Below are 23609 nucleotides of genomic sequence, written 5' to 3'. Positions count from 1 at the left end.
AGAAGCTTGCACTCCGTATACGTTTTCTTATTTATGTATTTATTTATTTATTTATTTTATTGATTTAATGTTATTATTTATTTTATGTATTACATATATATCTCTTTAATTATTTACTATAAGTATATTATTGACATTTACTTTGACTGTTAAATATGAGTGAGCATCTTTTGTGTGGGTCTAGTCAGGCTGTATGACTGTTATATTATTATATATATATTTCTTTTCTTTTTATCTGGAATATTTTTATTGTTACTTCTGTTTTTTTTTTTTTTTTTTTTTTTTTTTTCTCATTATTAAGTTTTTTTTTTTTTTTTACGTGTCTATCTTTCGTTGATTTTTATTTTATATTCTCTTTTTATTAAGCACATTATGTTCTTGTGGCGTTTGGCGTCTGAAGTCGCCGATGCAGGCTCTGACGGAAGAGCAGCGCCTTAGCAGTAACAATTTGCTGCTAAGCAATGCTGAGGCAGAGACCTGGTTGGCCTTCTAACTTAATTGTAATATTAATATTTTAAATGATAATGGCCAATAAAGAACTTTTCTTTCTTTCTTTCTTTCTTTCATGTTACAATTTATGTAATGTATAACACACGTGCTCATAGTGTTTGTTATACTAGAAACATATGAACCTTCTTGCAAACTTCTTATAAATATTAAAAACTTATTACTAACATATAATTAGTTCAAAGCCTACGTATTATATCACAAGCAGAGGTAATATTTAACCATGCAGAGCTAGGAGTAAAGTTAGACAAAGAACCTCATACATCTAACGGTAGTAATAGTCAATAAATATCTTCCTACTTAACAGAGATCGCCTCTCCTATTAAGGGTCCCGGAACTTAATCCTACGTGTGTTTTTCTGCTACCCGGCTGATATTTATGCCCCAGAATTTCCTGCAATATATTCTCCATAAGTTTTTATCCTTTATTGTGAATAATAAAATGAATAATATAATTAAAAGTTTCGTCGTTCTCGCAAATATATACTTTGGCTAATTGTTACATTTACTTTCAACATTTGAAAGAAGAAAAAAAAGAAAAAGAGCTTACAAGAGCTTTGTAAGGGTATCTAGTCTAATAACAAAAGACTTCAGTGGGTTCGATAGATTTCTTTTAAGTTTAAAGATAAACTGTAAATGCCGATTGAAACATTATTTATTATATAGGACGGAATTGTGAATCCAAATAATTTAGTAATATGTACACATTATTCAAAAGATTAATAAAAACCGGCTAAGAAATAAAAATTTCAGTGATTTACACACCTTACACGAGATTTATATTCTTAAAGATCAATATATCAACCACAAGCTGCGGTTTTATCCGCGTTAATTTGAAAAAAAAAATTATATCGGTAAATGGACAATCCAATATAGATTATATCAAAGAAAAATGTCAATCTAGCCAACTACCTTTTAAAGTCTTCCCAACACTTCCTTAGGTCCAGTAAGAAACATTTAATGCACTTCCACTTAATTTAGTAAAGTTCGATATTATGGTATCATTATGGCATAAATATTTATTATTTTCTCATGTTTACGCGAATTTCACTCATTATAATGAAACAACTTTTTCCGATTTCCTCCTATTCGGACAGTCCTCCCGTGACCGTAATTACTGTAAAGTATTCGAAACGTCGGGCATGTAAAAAACCTAACAAACCGCGATAAAATCCGAAAAAGTTATTTCATTGTAATGAATATTTGATGAGAAAATTCACATATTTATATACATACCATGGGTATACTGGTAGAGATCTCTTACAGAAATAAGTTCGCCCTTGCCAACATACTTTGTAAAAATGACTTGTAATTATGATTTTTTTTAAAGTGCTTTAAAGAATATATCTATATATATAATAAAATGGTAGGAAAGTCAAAACTGTACATTGAATATTTTTTTAAAAGAATACTTGGGGTGTGATCTACAATCAATACCGAAGCCAAAAATATAATTTTTAGAATTTCTGTCTGTTTGTCTGTATGTATGTCCGGGATAAACTCAAAAAGTACCGCATGGATTAACTTCAAATTTGGCACGAATATTATTAAGAAGTCGGGTCAACATATAGGCAACATATTATTATGCTATCACCTACCGGGAACGAGCAGTGAACCTCTATTTCCTCAACGCATTCTGTAACAACGTGTAATCTTACGACGCATATTTGAATGTTGTTGTTATTATATTAATAACCATGCTATATAAGCTAACTTCACACTATAAAAATCACGCGATATAAGTAACTAAGCCGATAAACATAATTAAATGAATATAAGTAGAAAAGACAATTCTAAAGCAGCGCCATCTATGAGATTTTTCTGGAGATATGAAATGTAAAGAAGAAACGGGTGAATGAATGTTATTTTAAAAGGTATAATCGTAGGTATTTTTGGTGCTGTATAGCGTTTACGCAGACGACGTCGCGGGCAGCAGCTAGTAATATAATAATATTCTTCAGTCTCAATTTTGTATATTTCAACGTATACCACAGTTACTATATGTTTATTTAAATGCGTGCTGCGGTTTTCATTTAAGTATCAGAACCTTTTAGTATATTAACATCTCTTTTGATATTTCACAACAAATGGAGGTAGATTAAATTAGTTCGAGTTCTGCCGATGAAAGTATATTTGCTTTGAATATTTATATATAAGCGTATATACATTTCTTATTATGTAATAATTCATGTTTAAATCGGTATTTAATTTTTATACCATTTGCATTACTGCATTGCAGCTTAATTACTTATCTAATATATAAAATTCTCGTGTCGCGGTGTTTGTAGTTAAACTCCTCTGAAACGGCTTGACCGATTCTCATGAAATTTTATGTGCATATTGGGTAGGTCTGAGGATCGAACAACATCTATTTTTTATCCCCCTAAATGTTAAGGGTAGTCCACCCCTATTTTTTTTATTTTTAGATAAATTATTTATTTATTTTTTATTAGGATTTGGCGTTGAAGAATACATACAACCCTAAATTTTCACCCTTCTACCACCAACCCCTATTTTTAAATAGCGTTTAGCGGCAAGACAACGTTTGCCGAGTCAGCTTGTATTTTTTTATTTTAATACTACGACGTAGACATACCAATATATACGAACGAGTTATTTACTTAAAAACTTTATATTACTTTTGAATATTTCAAGGAGAGGAGAGAGGGGAGATGCAGGTTTGATCCCCGCTGGAACGGTCTATTTTTGATATTTTATTAAAAAATGTTTTAAATTCCCTAATGTGTGGATAGCACAAAAATACAATCGTACAAATCAGAGCTAATTATTAAATCTGTCGTTAGCTTAACCAGCCATTATATTAAAACTTATAAATAAATGTAAATGAAATTCCGCGCGATTTGAGCTTCTACCATGAGCTAGAATACTAAATATTTTATGAATGTCCCGAAATTGGCCACGTTTCCCTTGGGGATAAAAGTTAAAATGTGTAGTGGATTGTGAGTCATTACCAAATGCTCTCCAACTTTATTATTTTTGATAGACAGGAGGAGAAAATGTTTGCTAGCATCACAAATATCAGAATTTTGGTCTGAAAACTTGAATAAATTGAAATCTTTTAACCTACGACTCGTTTTAGTCTAAGTTTTCTATTAACTATTAATTTAGGCATAGTCTGTATTTAATATCATAACGAGGAAAGATTTGTATTTTTTTATTTTTGAATGTTTATAATGGATGTATTAATTTCAGTTTTTGTAATGGTCAAACTCAGAAATTACTGGACCGATTTAAAAAAGTGTGTGTGTGTGTCAGCTCCGACGCACGACTGAAGTTTACTCCTTCAGATCGACAGCCTAAATAGGTGTAAAAAAGGCTTAATAATCTAAGAAAAAGATTAATACCATATCTGATGGTAAATAAACGAATCAAATAACACTATCTATCGAAACTTAATAGGATTCCGATAGTTGGCGCGCAAAAACGTAAAAAGGTCATTCGTTCAGTAAATTTTACTCCTCATATTATGTTTTTCTACCGGGGGCCTTATATGAAAATCGATTATTTCCTTAAGAATCGATTTTCATATAAATAAACTCCAACTATATTTTAACGGGAGAAAATAGCGCAGATAAAGTATTTAAAGTGATTAAAAAGATGTGGCAAACAGGTTGGTATAGATAAATAGTATAAAACTCTATTATCAATTTTTGTATGAATCATAGAAACTATCTACGATAAGTTTAATTAGAAAGATACATTTTTTGTTGACGCGCGTTTTTAGGACTAATAAGCTTACACCAACAATGAATATGTCTAATCCGTTGGCGTAGATTGTAGTGACCCTGCTTTCTGCTCCGAGGGTTGTGGGTTCGATTCCCACCCCGAATCTGGGTGAAATATAAATATTTATTTATATATGTATTATTTATAAGTATGTTTATCGAAAAAAAAAATATGTAGCTAAATACCAGTCGGCTGTTACCTAAGACACAAGCATTAAGTTGCTTACTTTAGGAATAGACGACCGTGTGTGTATTGTGTAGATATTTATTTATGTATTATTTATATTATTATAATGAAGTTTTATTCTAGTTATCTGTTCTCTCTTCACTGTAACACTTATATGGCTGAGTTATATCGCTATAAATAATACAAACAAAACATTTTGTGAGGATGAATAGACATAAATATAAATATGATATCTAAATTCTCAAAATACAAGTTATATACATAACTATTATAGCTACAATAATTGTTATATTTAACTAACAATTAATTATTACCCAATTTCCTCGACAATTAATCATGATCGCTGTTCAATGTTAAACAAGACAACTTTAATTACAATATCAATTGACTGTTGTTCTCGACTAAGTATCCTCAAACACATGTTTAATGGAACAAACACATTGAAGCTTACGCTAATGGAACTTTATTACTTCAGACGGAAAATTTTCTGTATACGTCTTTATTGACCCTCAGTATAATATGTCTATTTAGTTTCGTTGTGTTTGAGAGACAAATGTGAAATTTATTTTGTTTAGAATATAACTATTCTACGTACGTTTTATGTGAGCTTCCCTTTATTTACTTAAAATAAGCGAACCGTGTAATAGAAGTTAATTATTAATCACCATTCATAAAATACAGACACATCATTTCAAAAATAACGTTACAATTTAAGACACGTGAATTGTACGAAAGCAAGCTCACTAAACCAAAAATAATTTGTAATATTTTAGGTATTTGAGACTATATTTTATCAAAAAGATCTGTCTTAAAATATAGAAATACTACTTAAAAGTTAGTAACAAATATTTTATATATCAAAATATATATTTGTATCCATTTTAACGAATCATTGCAAAAAGAGTTTTAAAAAAGTCAGAATACTAAAAACTCTTGAAGTTTATCAGCGCATAGAGTGCTGTTTATTCTGGAACATAAAAGGCTATCCACCAACGAAGAGTCAATAACCTCTCTGAACGTAAACTTGCATCTGAAATATAATCCTATGTTGAAGTATTTAAAAAGTATATGAGTATAATTATATTTGAATTTCGAATTATACATGCTAAGAACACAGATACACGACATACTTATTACGTTAATATTTCGATCTACGATGTCGTTTGCGCAGCTGGTTGAAAATCATATTCAGAATAATTTGCATGTAAAATAACTTCTTGTTAGAAAATTTGTGTAAGTTGTTTGTTTAAATTTTTTGATGTTTATGGTTTTAATACATTAACAATATATAAAATTTGTTATTACTATTTTTAACAACCGCTCTGGTGTAGTTGTGCGTCTGCCATGTCGGCGCCTACTCATCGGTTGTTTACTGGTTCGATTCCCGCTCGGGATGGATATTTGTATTTACAAATATTTATTTCCAGTTTGGATGTTTGTTCTTGTGGTTCTTCTCACCGTATCTCGGAAAATACGATAAGTTGTCGGTCCCGGTTTTTACCATAAATACCTGATAGCGATCGTTACTCATAGTACATCCAACTGCCAACTCGCAGTGGAGCAGCCGTGTGGATTAAGCTCCGATCCTTCTCCTACCTGGAGAAAAAGGCATATGCCCAGTGGGATGTTACAGGCTGAACCGTATTTTAAACAAACCTAAAACAATTTTTTTATATATAATAAATCATATTTATGTACGAGTATAGTCATAGAACATTTATAGTTCAACGTTGATACGCGAGAGTTCGACTGACAGATAATCTGTGTTTAAACTTAATTTCAATCTTAGAAACTTTATAGCAATTTAAATCTTTCAAATCTTCAATAAACTGATCAGTTCTAAGCGAATTTATCTCGCAAGTGAAATCTAAATCTCCATCAATGAGGTCGCAGAGTTTAATTACAGTGTTGATTTCAATTACTGTCAAAGAGTTTGCGATATTCTGGTAACCGTCGACTAAGAAGGTATACTGTATTTATTTATACATATATATATATAAGATGAATACTAATAATTTTGTTTGCAGGCAAACGAAGAAAAACCGACTTTAATTATATCGACAAGTAATACAGCGTAGGTAGACGAAAAAATAGTCAAGTAAATATGCATTATCAAAGATTACTCCAAAAATTGTAATCAGATCTCGATGAAATTTAAATGTCACCACATGATAAACATCGTCTTTCGATTAAATTAAAAATCATTAAAATCGGTAATTCCAGTAAAAAGTTATGCGGATTTTCGAGAGTTTCCCTCAATTTCTCTAGGATCCCATCATCAGATCCTGGTTTCCTTATCATGGTACCATTCTAGGGATGTGTTCTTTCCAACAAAAAAAGAATTATCAAAATCGGTTCATAAACGACGGAGTTATCCCCGAACATTCATATATATATACTAGCTGTGCCCGCGGCTTCGCCCGCGTTTAAATCAGTGAGTCACAAAGTTTTCCCGGCAAACTTCCAGTGAAACTTAAAATCTCATTAAAATCGGCTCAGTCGTTCCGTGAACCTTCCTCTTGAAGCCCTCTCTCCATTGGTAAAACTGCATGAAAAGCCGTTCAGTAAATTTTGAGGGAATCGGTCACATACGCTTTTGGGAACTTTGTTTTATAATACACTAACTGTTGCCCGCGACTACGTCCGCGTGGTTATGAAGATATGCATTACTATTAAGATGCTTAACGCAAATTATTTTTTTATTTCAGTCACTTGTAATGCTTATCACTCTGAGTAACTTTTTCAAAGGCACAATTTAGTATAATTTAATAGTTATTTTTATAAAACCTCTCTATACACCACATTTGACAATCAGTGACCTTTCTCTTTTATATATATATATATATATATATATATATATATATATATATAGATTACGATGTATTATTTGGACACTTCCTCGCCATCTATAGAGCATACATTTTAAATTTCAAGTCTCTTACCTCAATAACATATGACTTTCATATAAACTTCCAACCCCCGTTTTATCCCCTTATGGATCGTGTTTCATAAAATCCGTTCTCAGCGGATGTTTACGCCCTATAAGGAACCTATCTGCAAAATTTGAAGTTTGTAGCTGTTACAGTTTCAGAGATTTCGTGATGAGTGAGTCAACCTACCATACCCCATTTTAACCCCAAAAGGGAGTTGATTTCTAAAGATACATTATTTGAACACCTTCTCAACATCTATAGAGCATACATTTTAAATTTCAAGTCTCTTACTTCAAAAACATAGGACTTTCATACAAACTTCCAACCCCCGTTTTACCCCTTTAGGGGTCGAGTTTCGTAAAACCCGTTCTTAGCGAATGTCTACGCCCTATAAGAAGCCTATCTGCCAAATTTCAAGTTTGTAGGTGTTTTCGTGATAAGTGAGTAAACCTACCATCCCCCGTTTTAACCCCAAAAGGGAACTCCCTTTTGGTGTTAAATGATTTCTAAAGATTCATTATTTGAACACCTTCTCATCATCTATAAGGTATACATTTTAAATTTCAAGTCTCTTACTTCAAAAACATGGGACTTTCATACAAACTTCCAACCCCATTTTTACCCCCTTAAGGGTCGAATTTTGTAAAATTCGTTCTTAGCGGATGTCTACGCCCTATAAGGAGCCTTCCTGCCAAATTTCAAGTTTGTAACTGTTATAGTTTCGGAGATTTCGTGATCAGTGAGCCGACCTACTATCCCCCGTTTTAACCTAAAAAGGGGTTGATTTCTAAAGATACATTATTTGGACACCTTTTCACCATCTATCTATAGAACTTACATTGTAAATTTCAAGTCTCTTACGTCAAAAACATGGGACTCTCATACAAACTTCCAACCCCCGTTTTACCCCCTTAGGGGTCGAGTTTCGTAAAATCCGTTCTTAGCGGATGTCTACGTCCTATAAGGAGCCTACTTGCCAAATTTCAAGTTTGTAGGTGTTATAGTTTCGGAGATTTCGTGATGAGTGAGTGACCTTTCGCTTTTATATATATTATAGATATACAGTCGAATTGAGTAACCTCTCCTTTTTTTGGAGTCAGCTAAAAATTTTGTCGTATCTTCGGTATGTGCGTACGGTCGGTACGGTGTTATACCTAAAATATCAATTATTCCAAATGGAACGAGATATCCCACGCAGTTTCCAGTCACTTTTTATATTACTACGAACTTTTTTGTGCCTATTTGGACAGTCGATCTGAAGAATTCTTCATCAGTCGTGCGTCGGAAATGACAAACACACTTTTTTTTTAACTCGCTACATTACACCAATTTAAATTAAATAACTTTTAAAACTATGTTGTGTATATTGTTTATGATTACAATTTTAATTTACTCTTTCAGGTCAAGGTTTTGCTTAAAAAATTTGTGGGCTTTTAATCTTAGCCCTTGCCTTTTATAATTGAAAAACTTTTGATGGCAGAAAGTTAAACATACGACTCAAAAAAGGTTTTAAATTAGGTACAATCTTGATTAAATTAATAATTTTAATCAAAGATATAGGTAATTTAAAACAACCGACGAAGTCTTACTAAATATAAGTAAATTACTAATTAGCAAACGCAATTAAATCTGCACGGTATAAATCAGTCCTAATTACCAAAATATAACAAAATAATGGCCCGGAGGACTTTCTAGTTTTTTTTAATCAAAACCTTGTTCTAGCAATAACGAAAACAACTAAAAATTAATTATCTAATTTTGTGCAGTGGCTTAGAAGTTATATGCGCATATATCTTTTAGCGATTATTTTTTATACATGACGATTTTTGTTTTTGACTTCTTACGTAAACTGACAACCCAGCTTCGTATGGATGCAAATTATATTAGGGCAGTGGCGGCGTGCCAGCCAACTGTGTCGCATTAAAAATGTTTTTAGAGCGCTTAAAATTTTGAAACTCAGAAAAAGTATCATTATCATCACTCATCATCTCTTCAGCCTAATACGGTCCACTGCTGGACATAGGTCTACACAAGTTCACGCCAAAAATAGCATAAACTCATGTATGTTGTCCATAGTCACCACGCTGGGTAGGCGGGTTGGTGACCGCAGGGTTGACTTTGTCGCACCGAAGACCCTGCTGTCCGTCTTCGGCTTTTGTATTTCAAAGCCAGCAGTCGGCTTTTTAAGTTCCAGGGTGGTAGTGGAACTGTGTTATCCCTTAGTCGCCTCTTACGACACCCACGGGACGAGAGGGGGTGGCTATATTCTAACTGCCGTAACCACATAGAAAACGTATACAATAAAAAAATGGTTTTCTGTAAAAGTTGATTTACGGACGATAGACGATAGTTTAACGTGATAATGACATAACAAAATATCTCCTCGGACGTATTATATACTTTATTGCACTTAAGAACAGAATATACAGAAAATTACATATATAGTTGATGGCAAAGGTGGACTTATCCCTAGAAGAGATCTCTTCCAGTCAACCAATGGTCATGAGAGAGAGTGTCATATAGCGGGGGACACAGTGCAAGAAATAACAATATTGAGAAAATAGTTGAATAACTGTAATGTATTACAAACTTATAAGTATAAATACATACACACAGACATATCATACATATATATACATACCTTACATTTATACATACATACATATACATATATATATACATACACACATACATACATACACACATAAATACATACAAATACATAACATAATATTATATAGGTAATTATATACTTACATACTCACTAAGTAGATGATTGTAAATTGACTTGAGAAATAAAGTGCTCCTTTAATTTTCGTTTGAAGGAGACAAGGGAAGGACTTTTTTGGATACTTTCTGGGAGTTTGTTCCACAGTATAGAGGCGCGTACCGTAAATGAATTAAGTTTGAATTTTGTATTGCACTTTGGTACATCCAGCTTTGTTGTAATGCCAGGGCGCCTGGAACGATTAGGAGAGGGTAGGAAGTGAAAACGGGATCGAAGATAAGAAGGAGAGTTTGGATCACGTAGGATATTAAAGAGAGTAGATAGGATATGCATATCACGGCGAAGGCGAATAGGGAGCCATTTGATCTGAGCACGGAAGTGAGAGATACGATCAAACTTTCGCAAGCCAAAAATGAAGCGTACTGCGAGATTCTGAAGTCGCTCCAACTTTCTAAGCAGCTCCTCTGTCACATCCAGATAGCATACATCGGCATAGTCAAGGATAGGTAGTAGAAGGGATTGCGCGAGCATATATTTGGTTTTGAAGGGAAGAAAATACTGGAGACGCTTGAGAGAGTGAATCGAGTAATGTATTCTCTTGCTGATTTCGTTAATATGAGCTTTCCAAGACAGGTTGCAGTCCATAATAAGGCCCAAATTTCTAACCTTATCAGAGTAAGGGATTGGGACCCCAGAGTAACAGATTTTAGGTACCAACTCCCAGTCAAGTCTGCCTCTTAACCGACTGCTACCAATAATGATGGCTTGTGATTTTGCAGGATTTACTAGCAGACCAAAAGACTCAGCCCAGACCTGAACAGCAGCAAGATCATTATTTAAAATTCCAACAGCCTCATCCAACTCCGTCAAGCTGAAGTGTCGGTATATTTGTAGATCATCTGCATACAGATGGAAGGGAGAAGTGATAACACGGGAAACATTATTAATAAAGACAGAAAACAGTAAAGGAGATAATACGCCACCTTGTGGAACGCCAGCAGCAGACGTATAGGATAATCGAGTTGCGCCGCATCTATCTATATTCCATATACTATCACTGACCGACTATCACTGAGCGTAACGGGACAATGAGCGTAAGGCAATTAAGCATACTTTTTCATGCATGCCGCCGGCGTTCATCGATTTATAAAACATTGTCATGTCAAAAATCATGACTATAAAACATCAAAACAAAATAGACCCCACAATATGAAGCTTTATTAGTTTTCCGGAAATAATTAATTTAAGAGTTTTTACTAATTATTGTCCCAGGTGGACCCTATTAGTATCTTGTTTATTGTGTATGCGGCGTATTAACAATAGTTATTTAATTGAACTAATTCAATTTACTAATTTGATTCTTTTATAATTACTTCAAAAGCTGTTAATAATTACTTTTATTTATTTATTTATTTATTTTATAGGCAATCCGACAGCGTTATGTTACAATAGTATGTTACAATATAATTTACAAATATGGCCAAAATAGGATCACACTGATATATAAAAATATTATTCTTTATAAATTACATAACTAGACACTATATTTAAAAAATAACAGAAAGTAATGAAAAGTAAACGGCTATGTTCCGTATCCTCCACTGCAGTTAGAGGTGAGTGTAAGACATGAAAAGGTGAATGCGTGTTCGTGTAGGTGTGTGCATGTAAGACGAAGGTGTGTTAGTGTGGGTTTGTGTATAAATCTGTAGGTGCTGGTTTTGAATATTTTTGATAATACTACGAAAAATGCATCATTTTGATTTCTTTTTTAAGTGCCGTCTTCGTTCTTAGGTAAAACAGGTCTAAGTTTGGATACTGCGTGTTATACGTATTGACAATACGGCAGAGGACCGAGTTACGTGCGTAATTAGTTCTTACTCGAGGTGTATGGAACAATGGTTTAATATGTCTAGAGCGTCTTGATGGTATTCGGAATTCAATCTGGGATAAAAGCTCACTGCAATCTATTTTCCCACTCACGATATCATGCAATAGGATAATGTCGTACTGCTTACGACGTTGGGATAGGGATTCTATTTGGTAGTGTTTACATGAATCAACATAGGTGGGACAGATTCTGTAACTTTTGAAATTTAAAAGTTTTATAAATTTTTTCTGGAGTGATTCAATCCTGTCGATGTGTACATTGTATACAGGGGCCCATATACTACAAGCGTATTCCAGTATAGTTCGAACGAAGCAGAAGTATAAAATTTTGATACAACCTATATTTTTAAATGTGTTGCAAACTCGTGATATGAAACCTAGTTGACTATATGCTTTAGAAATTATTGTATCGATATGATTTACAAAAGTCATTTTGGAATCTAGTATCACCCCTAGGTCTCGAACAGAATCGACTCTTACGACGGGGTCATTGTTTATAGCATAAGTATATAATATAGGATTCTTTTTACGAGTGAAAGTAATTTGATGACATTTAGCTGTGTTTACAGTGATACGATTAGTTAAATAATATATGTATAGATTATTTAGATCACATTGTATTTTGTGGCAATCAGTGATGTTATTAATTTTTAAATAAATCTTCTTGTCGTCAGCAAACATTATAAATTTAGAGTAAGTTAAACATGAACCAATATCGTAGAGATACGCATTGAAGAGTAATGGACCCAGTATAGACCCCTGAGGAACTCCAGAAATAACCGAAACGTAAGAACTTTGCACTCTTCCCAAGGTTATGGCTTGACTCCTATTTGTTACGTACGAGCTTATCCATCTAAATAGGTCACCCCTTATACCCAGGGCATGCAACTTGTGTAACAGAATTACGTGATCAACCCTGTCGAACGCTTTTTCAAAATCTGTGTATATAGCGTCAACTTGAATACCACTATCCATTGAGCGAAAGATGTAATCTGTGAATACCATTAAATTGCTTACAGTAGAACGCCTCTTCATAAATCCATGTTGCTCATCCGGGATCGAAGAGAGAATTAACGGACTTATAGATTGGTATACTAATTTTTCGAAGATTTTACAAAATAAGTTTAATTTTGAGATTGGCCGATAATTCTCAATCCGACCACGGGAACCACTTTTATGAATGGGTATAACTAACGCTTCTTTCCAGATACTAGGAAAAGTGCCAAAAACGTTTAAAGAAAGATTAAAAATTAAGGTCAATGGCTTAGCTAGGCAAGAAGCACAGTTTTTTATAAACGTTGGAGGGATCTTATCACTACCTGGGCCCTTGTTAAGATCAATACTTTTTAGCAATTTTAAAACCACATCCTCAGAGAAGCTTAGCCTATGAATTGTATCAGTTGATTCCGCTAGTGGTGGGAGATTATATTGAGAAGCTGGTTTTTGAAATACACTTTCGAAAAAATGGCTGAAACCTTCGCAAGCGTCCGCTTCACATCGGTAAGAATTGTCACCTAATGTTAGTACGTTGGGGTATCCTGTGTTGTTGCTACGTAATGTTTTCAAGTATGACCACAGGTATTTAGGGTTCCTCTTAAGATTTATTTGTATATATTCTTGATACGAATCGTAACATTTTGCTTGGATTTTCTTTTGTCGCCTACGTAGAATAGAAAACTCATCGTAGTCTCTGGGATTACCGTGCCGAATCCACCGCCTATGCGCTCGGAGTTTGTCATTTATTACGCGTATTAAGGGTCTTGAATACCAAACGGGAAATTTATCTGTCTGGTGGAATGATTTTTTTGGTACAAAATCATGTATGACTTTATTAATAATTTGGTAAAATTTTTGAGTTATTTCGTCTATGCTATTTCCCTGAAGTATTGTATGCCAGTCAACGTTGCGTAGAAAGTTATTGATTTCGTAGTAGTCGGCTTTAAAGAAGCAATACTTTATAAAAGATTCGCGTTTAATACAAGGCAACATAAGATCCGGTGCATTTAAATTCAAAGATGGGTGATAGCCATCCTCAGAGACTAACGCAGTAGAAGATCGAGAAACATCAATGTGGGTATCGCTAAATATTAAATCCAAAATATTATTACATTTATTAATACATAAATTATATTGACAAAATCCAGATAGGTTACATGAGTCGATTAAATAATCAGTCGCTAATTGTAAGTCCGTAGAAACGCTTCTTTGGGTCGTGTGGCCCGATGGTGACCACATAATATGCGAGATATTGAAATCTCCCCCTATGATAAAATGATCGTTAGGATGTAATGATACGATATTAGTTAGCTGACGCGTAAAATTGTTAAGACGCTCGACGTGATTATCGTCAGGTGGAATATATACTACACATATATGTAAGTTGCGCTTATCGCGAGCGTCCAGTGCAGTCGCTGCGACAGTCGTCCAAAGGCACTCGACGCCTGCGCATGCCCAGTCAGGACGCTCGCGCGCGCGCAATTTCTGCTTTATACACAGCATGACACCGCCGCCGTGCTTTTTGGAAGATGTAGATTCGTTACGATCGCATCGGAATAGGTCGTAGCGGTCATCGCACAGTTCACCCTTATAGAAACCCTCTTTAAGCCATGTTTCAGTGATAATCACAACGTCGTGATCGCATGTTAATAGATTATTTCTGAATTGCACAGTTTTTGTACGTAAGCCGCGTACGTTTTGATAGAATAAGCTTAACTGAGGCATTGGGATATTTTTATTATGTAATAAAATGTAGTTTGTTTTACTTTGATCGCATTCGAGTTAAAATATACATGATTAAATGAGTGCAGGTTACTTACATACAGTGGGATGAACATGGGAGCTGGAATATTACATTTTAAGTATAAATATTTTTTCCCTTTTAGTGCGTTTAGTGAATTACTACAGAGTAGTATATCAAATCGCTGATAACAACAGATGCAATTTTTATTTATACGATAAGCACGAATCATGATATTTGTATAGATGCAGTTAAATGTGAATCAATGCGTTGTGTGATGTACAAAAGTAGTGTATGCGTATGTGTTTTAGAATGTATATATAATTTTGAGGTATAATGTGACGTGTTGTAAGGTGTGTGCCTACAGTGGAGGGATAAGACTGAACAACAATAAATAATACATAGTGAGTACGACTTCATTTTACATAAAACGACAATAGGGACCGGAATTAGCATCAATGCTATATTATTTTCTGCAAATCCTTTTCTGTAGCTATGGTTATGACAGGAGATTCTTCGTTTTTTCTCAGAAAAATGTTGCAATTCCTTATCCAAGTGAATTTATACGACCTTTCCTTAGCACGGATTTTTACGGCGTTGAAAAGTTGTTTATTTTCGGGGGTTAGGTGTTCATTAACAAAGAATTTCCTGTCAGGACCGGCCAAGTTTAGATTTTTGGTACCAATCCCCCTCGCCCTACGCAGTCCCGCGATAATTTTGTCCTTCAACATCCTACTCTGAAGTGTTGCAACGATTGGTTTTGGTCGGCCTTCGATTTTACGCATAGGCTGAACGCGGTGAGCAGACTGAATTTGATATGGCTGAAGTTGGACCCCAGCGTGATTGGCGATTCTCGTAACAAGTTCAACCGGCGACTCGCCAGTGGTTTCGGGAAGTCCTACGATTTCAATGTTGAGGAGTCTCGCTTTTTGTTGCTGTTTACTGAACTGTCCCTGCAGTTCTGACAACTTGTCTTCTGTCTGTAGTAAGTTATTTCGTAATGTAGCAAACTCTTTCATCAGGGATTCATGTTCGTCCAGTAATTTCGAGTGAGACTCCTCAAGGAGATCATATTTAGCAGTTACAGCCACTATCTCTTTTCGGATTTCTGTGAGTAACGTATTTTTTAAGTCGTTAATTATTTCTATTTTTAACAGGCTCAGTTTGGAGTCCATCATGGAGCCTATACGGGATATTAAGTTTGTATCTTCCATGGCCTGAACAGCAGGTGCAAGGGCTGGAGGCAGAGCGGTTTTCGGTGTTGGTGATGCAGACTGAGCTTGTACCGACGACGCAGGGGCTGGTGGTGGCGGGTCCAACAGCGTCGCCGTCACGCCATCCCTAATAATTGCTGTTTTCGAGGCTGTGCGCACCGGCGTGTTGCTGTTATCCCCGACTTTACGAGAGCTTGTCACGCATAAGGGGCACTTCCACTGAGATCTTGACAAATCATTGCTGAAACCGACACAGTCCGAATGATATAGGCGCGTACAATGGGCACACTTGATACGCTTTTGTGATACCGTTATGGTGATCTTGCAGGCCTCACAGATTCCAGCCATTATTGTAATTTGTAAGAGTTTATATTAAACGTACACTAAGCACAATAAACAACGTCTGCGACAATCGAACAAGCGGGTACGTAGGCACCACTATACACAATTCCGAATAACACCTTATTGTCGATCTTCTGAAGAAATCCCAATATCACAATCGAGTCCCGTAGTATTCGTTAGGAAAAAGTTCTGATAGTTAGTTGGTTAAACACACTATTCACTTAATTTACTAGTTTTTAGCAGAGATGATAACAAACACAACCGTTCACTTTTAAGGTGGGTAGCCGAAAAAAAAAGTTCAGTTTAAAACTTCAAATTATAATTCACACATAATAAACTCTTTTTGCAAACTCGCACATATAATTATGTGTATAAAATCGCCTTCTAAATAATTTCAAAATATAATTATTTCTGTGTTTGTTGAAGAAATATTGACGAAGCTATTACTTACGTGTTTTGTTTAAATCTATAAATATTTTATACATTTTTAATTTTGTAAGCTTCTAAAGTATACATTAACACCTGGTGAGCTTTCACGTAGATTTAAAATGAGGCTGTCATTACAGCCTTAATGAGAAGAAGCTTAGTATGTCTCTCTGCTCTACTTAGGGGTTTCGAATATATATGTCATGGATTAAACTTGAAATATGTATGCTTCTTCAGTAGTATCCTTCACATTTGCTTACCCGATGAGTTTAAGAGAAATTAAGCACTCACTGCAAACTCAGAGAAAGAAACCAACTGGAACTCCGTTGTTTAACTATAGTATCAGACGTTTGTAGAAAACATGATATCGTTTAAAGACACGAAGTATAAATATAGGATAAAAAAAAAACTTTTGAAATTTGTAACGACTTGGAAAAGTCTTAATTTACTCGAAACCCGTATTAGTTTAAGGGTAAAAGAAAAGTCATCCCTAAAATCTCGAGAAAAAACGTTCGAGGCTACTACATCTTAGAGCAATTTGTAGATATAGGAAAAAATGAAAAATAAAATCGCGACATTAATTAATTATCCGTTCAACATCTATGTGCTATACTGTATTTGTAGGAGAAGCGTGCCTAAATCATAGATTTGTTGACACAAGCAAACATACTGCAAAGTTATGATCATTATTCCGTTCATTCTTTGAAACAATCATCACAAACGAACTCGCTAAGGATCAGATTCAATAACATTTTGTCATAAAATGTTTGGTTAATCTTTACTAACGTTCAAAGGGATATAACGGAAGTTTATACAGATTGTATAGGAGGTATACTTGGCCCGATATTCCCATGAGAATCGGAAATCAAGCGTCTGAAACTACGACCCGACTAGAAAATTGAATGTGCGACCAATATGGTTCTACATAGGCTGCCATGTTGGGCTCGATATGGGAATGTCACGCAAGGTCTATCTGGCTTTGGTTGGGAAATTTAATGTAAGAACAACTGGGTTCTCTTTTGGGCTGGCCTGTTGGACTCTGCGAGTAATTTTACGAAAATCTCTGTTGGGCTTGGTTTGTATAACAGTTGGGAAATTTGTATCACGATGCTTAATTTTCCAAAATTTAATCCGATTATACCTGTATTTAAAGACGATATTTTAATTTACTTTGCATAAAAAATACATGTAATAGTTGGGTATTCAAGTTTAGTCTTAAACCACATAACATATCATCAAGGAAAGCTAGGAGGTTAAAAAGTTGCTTAGACACATCACGATTGATGGACGACCCCTAATTAATCTGTAGTTTCTTTCATATATAGCCAAAACCTGCATGTGTAACACCTCCTTAGTATTCGATCGATTCTATTGAAACTTGTTTTAAATCAAGTAGGTATGTAAAAAATCAAGTACTACTGTAAATATAAATCATTAAAACTTCAATGACTATAGCTGAAGTATATTTTTTATCGGTCTCTATTAAATACTGTGAATCAAAAGAATACTATTGTTTTTATGTTGGGTTTTTCCACCTAGATTTAACTCATAATCAGAGCCTAATTGGTAAATACCGGTTATAATTTTTTATTTTTATATTGGTATTCTCCACAGCGATTCCATTTCAGTGCCCAGGTAGAATATATTGACGTAACGTTATTTCGTTAAGGAAAGGTTTCCTATTCTGGGTTCTAAGTGGGCTCTGGAAGGGATTTCCCACTAATAAAAGCCCTTTTATTACAAACGAGGGCTAGATGTATACATTGGCAATACCTCAGTAATATCTAGTAGGAGCGACGTAGGTATTTACGGATCAAGGTGGTGTAAATGCGAGTAGAAAACAGTAAATCTTTTCGTTGAAAATTTTTATGTTTGGATACTAAATTTTCAACTTCAAGCACAGACGTACTTAAACACGTGTAATATTGAAACGCAAACACAAAAAAAATACAGCATTTGCTACTTTCCGCTATTTCAACAGACAAGCTAATAATGTAAACCTAAAATTGACTAAATTTTCTAAAGTTTATTTGTTTCTATTTCAACGTAGGTACATTTAGTTCGTTAATACTGTTAATGTGGACTGATGTAGTAATTAGCATATTCTCTCGGATACCGCGGAATAAATTCGGAATTACTACTATTGCGAGAAAAAAATGAGTTTGTATTTTTGTTGAATTCAACGACATTGTTTTACATTCCTTTCATTGACATATAATACGAAAAATTATTTACCAGATAACTAGTACTAATAATGATTTTTATAACGAAAAATAGTTTGTAACGTTATTTTTGGACGTTGGTCGGTACGGTCGGTCGGTTCATCTTATGTCTAATAAAAATGAACAGTAAATATGTCTTACAAAGACGATGATTAGTTTCAGTAGTAAGACTTTTGTAGACCCTCTTCAACTCTATGGTATGCAGCTTTGACTTAATAAAAATATATTGTTTTGGAATGCTACTGCTTACTAAAATTAGCAAGTTGAAGTGGCAGTAGGCTGGTCATCTGTGTCGCAGGACCGATGGCCGTTGGAGTAGACGGGTCCTGGAGTGGAGACCGCGTCTTGGAAAACGCAGTATGGGACGTCCTCCAGCCCGTTGGACCGACGATCTACGTAAGACTGCCGGTGTAGGCTGGATGAGGATTGACGGAAAACCGGAATGTCTGGCGCGAACTTGGGGAGGCCTATGTCCAGCAGTGCACTGCAATAGGCTGAGCTGATGATGATGATGACTGCTTGCTCGCTTTCAACGCTTGAATCTAAACCTGAGACGTGATAAACAAAGTTGCAATATATGTAAATAAAAACAAAATATTGTAATACACTTTATCCCACACCAATCAAAGAGATCGTTAAAGTAGTCAGTAACATACAAAGTAAGAAATGCAAAGGTAGTTGTGAGAAGAGTGATATCTTCCCGACAACTTTTAGGTATAGGTCATGACAATATAGCTATTGTATTGATAAGAAGACAAAAAAAAAAAAAACGGAAGATAAAGCAGAAAACGATAATCAACTTTTTACTAATAATAGTCATATACATATATGTATTCTCACTAAATGAAATGTGCGAATGAAGCGCTTTCTCTCAAACCTTTATATTTTTATAACAAAGCATTAACATGCTATAAAATATATTTTTTATTATTATCTTAGAGCTAGTAACTATAAAGATTTAAAATACTGGGACATAGCGGTTGCGTCGGAACCGGCCGGGGTCTGTGAATGTTGTATATAGAGTTATTCTGTGCGAAGCCGGGGCGAGTGGCTAGTTATCTTATAAATGTAACTTGAAGGCGTGCACTTCTGGATTTTCCAAGCTATTTAAATTTTTTCAAATATAAAATACGAGTAATATTGAGTTTGTAGCTACTTTTGGTTTAAGCCTGGGTTGTTTTGAAATCCGTATGATGTGTAATATGATTTATTTTGATTATTTTGTAAAAACAAACTATTTTAAAAAATCATTACGATTATCGACATTTAATTCTCAAGACGTAACCACTAAATATAAAAAGATTTAATGTTTCATAGTTTCGAAGATAGCTCTTAAAATATTATATTTTTCGTAAGAAAATTTCTAGATGTTAACAGTTTTTCAGAAGCGAGACGTCGTTTGGAATGAAAAATGAAACTACAACGGTTATCTAAAAACCCGCTGAAACTTTCGAAGGAAGTAAGAAAATCTTTATTTCACTAAAACGTAAATTTCAAATTATTATTACTACATTTTAACGTATGAACTTTTAAACTCAGTATCTACGTAATACTTAAGATATAATAAACGTAACAACGACGAGATTGAAGATGATTGATTTGAAGGTAATAACGAAAAATTACATTCGTTATTAAGCGATTGATATAGAATTAAATTGTGTTACTCCAATATCATTAGAAGTAATTGGAAATTATTTATAATATCTATTTTTTGTTTAATTATATTCTGAATCGCATTATTACAAAGTAGTTAGAAGCAATTATATACAAATAAATAGTGACATGATTTTAGCACGATTAAAATATATACATTTTTTTATTTTTCTTTACACATACCTATATTTTTTTATTTTTCTTTTCGTTTGCGAGCATACATAATTATATAATACCGACCTTAACGGCCTCAGAAATGTATTCCTATCAAGCATAGGTTTCGTTATAATTTTTTTTTGCAGTACCATCATTGATTGTTTCAGTTACTTCTTATTTTTATTTTTTTATTTTATTTATTTATTCTTTATTGTACACCACACAGAGTAATTTCATACAGAATTGTAAAGAAAAAAAAAAGTATAATGCACAATGAGGCGGCCTTATCGCTCGATAGCGATTTCTTCCAGGCAACCTTAGGGTTAGGATTAGAGGAAAAAAAAAAAGAAATAAGTAGGTGGTGTATAATAAACGTACATCAAACAAAATAAGATACAACTAATACAAATAAAATATATATGATAAACTATTCAATATTCCTATAGGTATAAATATACACGTACATAACAATAAAATATAAGTACACGCTAAATAATACACACATACATATATACATACATACAAACATTTATACATATATATATAATTAAGTCCTATTAAGAGACAGATAATGGTCTTTTACGAGTTTTTTAAATGAACCAATGCTTTGAGCTTTGCGAATATGTAAGGGTAAAGTATTCCACAAAATAATAGCCTGAACAGCAAATGAACCTCGATAATATTTGGTCTTATGTACAGGCATTCTAAGCGTAAGATTTCCAGACGAACGAAGTACTTTACTGTGATCTCCAACGAATTCAAATTTGTTCTTCAAGTATAAAGGACTAGTTGGTTTAAATAGTACACAATACAGAAGTGAGAGAATGTGTAAATTTCGGCGAAGACGGATAGGAAGCCACTTAAGCTTAGAGCGAAAGTCAGAAATGTGATCGAATTTGCGCAATCCAAATATGAATCGGATTGCAACATTTTGAAGCCTCTCAAGTTTATTAAGTTGATCTTCAGTTAGGTTGGTATAGCTTGCGTCAGCATAGTCAAGAACAGGCAGTAGTAGAGATTGTGCTAACATAGTTTTAGTAGGAATGGGAAGAAATGACTGCAAACGTCTCAACGAGCTTATGGCCGCGAATGTCTTTTTACTCAGTTCTTTTATATGATTACTCCATGATAAGGTTGGGTCTAAGTAAATGCCTAAATCCTTTACAGAGGTGCAGTAAGGTATTACAGAAGAATTATATGTTACAGAAGGAAGGCTACCCCAATCAACTCTCGACATGATATTGGGACTCCCAATGACAATGACTTGTGACTTGCTAGGATTAACTTTGAGTCCATATGATTTACTCCATTGGTATATAGTTGCCAAGTCATTGTTAGTGGCAACCACAGCAGAGGATAGGTTATCGAGACTTGACTGAGTATAAATTTGCAAATCGTCAGCATATATGTGGTAGAGAGAAGTAATTTTTTGGGATATGGAGTTTATGAAGATGGAGAACAGTAATGGAGACAACACACCACCCTGGGGAACGCCAGCTTGGACTTCACACCAAGAAGATAACGAATCTTCAATTTTTATTCTCTGCCGGCGCCCACCGAGGTAACTCTGAAACCAACTCATTACGGATGGAGATATGTTAAATGTACGTAAAAGTTTTAGCAATATTTCATGATCGACAACATTAAAAGCATTGCTGAAGTCGAGCAGAGTAAGAACTGTCAGTTGTTTGTTGTCCATACCCCAGCGAATGTCATCAGTAACCTTGACCAGTGCAGTGACCGTACTATGACCAGGACGGAAACCGGATTGAAAGGGATTTAAAAGGGAATGTTTAATAAGGTAGGAGTTTATTTGATTATAGACTAATTTTTCAAGGACTTTAGAAAGAAATGGGAGTATAGATATAGGTCGAAAGTCAGAGAAATTCGAAGGATTTGATTTTTTAGGAATAGGAGTAACTTGTGCACTCTTCCAAGCATTAGGAAATTGACCAGAAGAAATGGATTCGTTGAGGATATGAGTTAAGATAGGCAGAAGGATATCAAGGATAGGTAAGATCATATTACGGCTAGTGCCATCGGTACCAACGGCATTCGATGAGATTGAATAAATGTACTTTTTAACATCACATTCCGCAAATGAGGAGAAATTAAACGGTTGAAAATTAGGAGTTGGAATTGATGAAAGAGAAGTTAGAGTGAGTTTTTTCTCACTATCTTCCATTAGACTAGAAGATGAAAAGTGCTTATTTAAAAGTTCAATATCAATTTTACTAGAAGATGTATTATTAGGGGGTTTGCCAACTCCAAGTGTTTGTAGAAATTTCCAAACCTTAGCTGAGTCGCCGTTTTCGACAGATGAGTGAATATGGCGTCGTTGTGCATCTCTAACCAATGTATTGCAGCGATTCCGCAATCCATAATACCTCTCCCTGTTAGCCTCCGTGTTATTAGACTTAAAGTTACGTTTGGCTCGGTGTTTTTTTTCTATTAATAGCTTCAGGTCCTCAGTCAACCATGGAGCAGGCAAGTGCTTTAATTTAATTGGTTTGACAGGTGCATGGATGTCGTATAGCCTTGTTATCAAGGAGTTAAACATTTCAACCTTATCATCAATTGAGGAGAGTTCGGTTATAGCTGACCACTCAGTAGACTGTGCGTCCTCGCGAAGACGGTCCAGATTCATACCTTTAAAACTACGCTGCATAACAGTCCTTGATTTGGCTTTAGGAGGACGAAGCTTGTAAGAGAGATAGATCAGGTCGTGATTAGAAAATGCCTCGGCAGCACACTGGCCATGTTTTACAACAGACGAAGGAGTAGTTACCATCATAAGATCGAGAAGGGATGGAATGCAGCCAGGTAAGTTATGTGTAGCAGCTAAGGGTAAGATGTGCAAATTAAAAGCTTC

General features: G+C 34.5%; 1 long non-coding RNA gene across 1 annotated transcript; it reads right to left on the bottom strand.

Moving 5' to 3' along the window:
- Positions 1-399: 399 nt before the first annotated feature.
- LOC123660337 lies at positions 400-18941 on the bottom strand. The gene is made up of 3 exons (XR_006744169.1): positions 18928-18941; positions 16375-16376; positions 400-560 (listed from the first exon to the last, which is right to left on the bottom strand). It is a non-coding gene; the product is annotated as an uncharacterized LOC123660337 (long non-coding RNA).
- Between the last annotated feature and the right edge of the window lie 4668 nt (positions 18942-23609).

Source organism: Melitaea cinxia, chromosome 15 (assembly GCF_905220565.1).
Source record: "Melitaea cinxia chromosome 15, ilMelCinx1.1, whole genome shotgun sequence".
Classification (NCBI taxonomy): domain Eukaryota; kingdom Metazoa; phylum Arthropoda; class Insecta; order Lepidoptera; family Nymphalidae; genus Melitaea; species Melitaea cinxia.
Note: the sequence above shows the minus strand (reverse complement) of the source record. Positions and strands in the feature narration are given on the sequence as shown.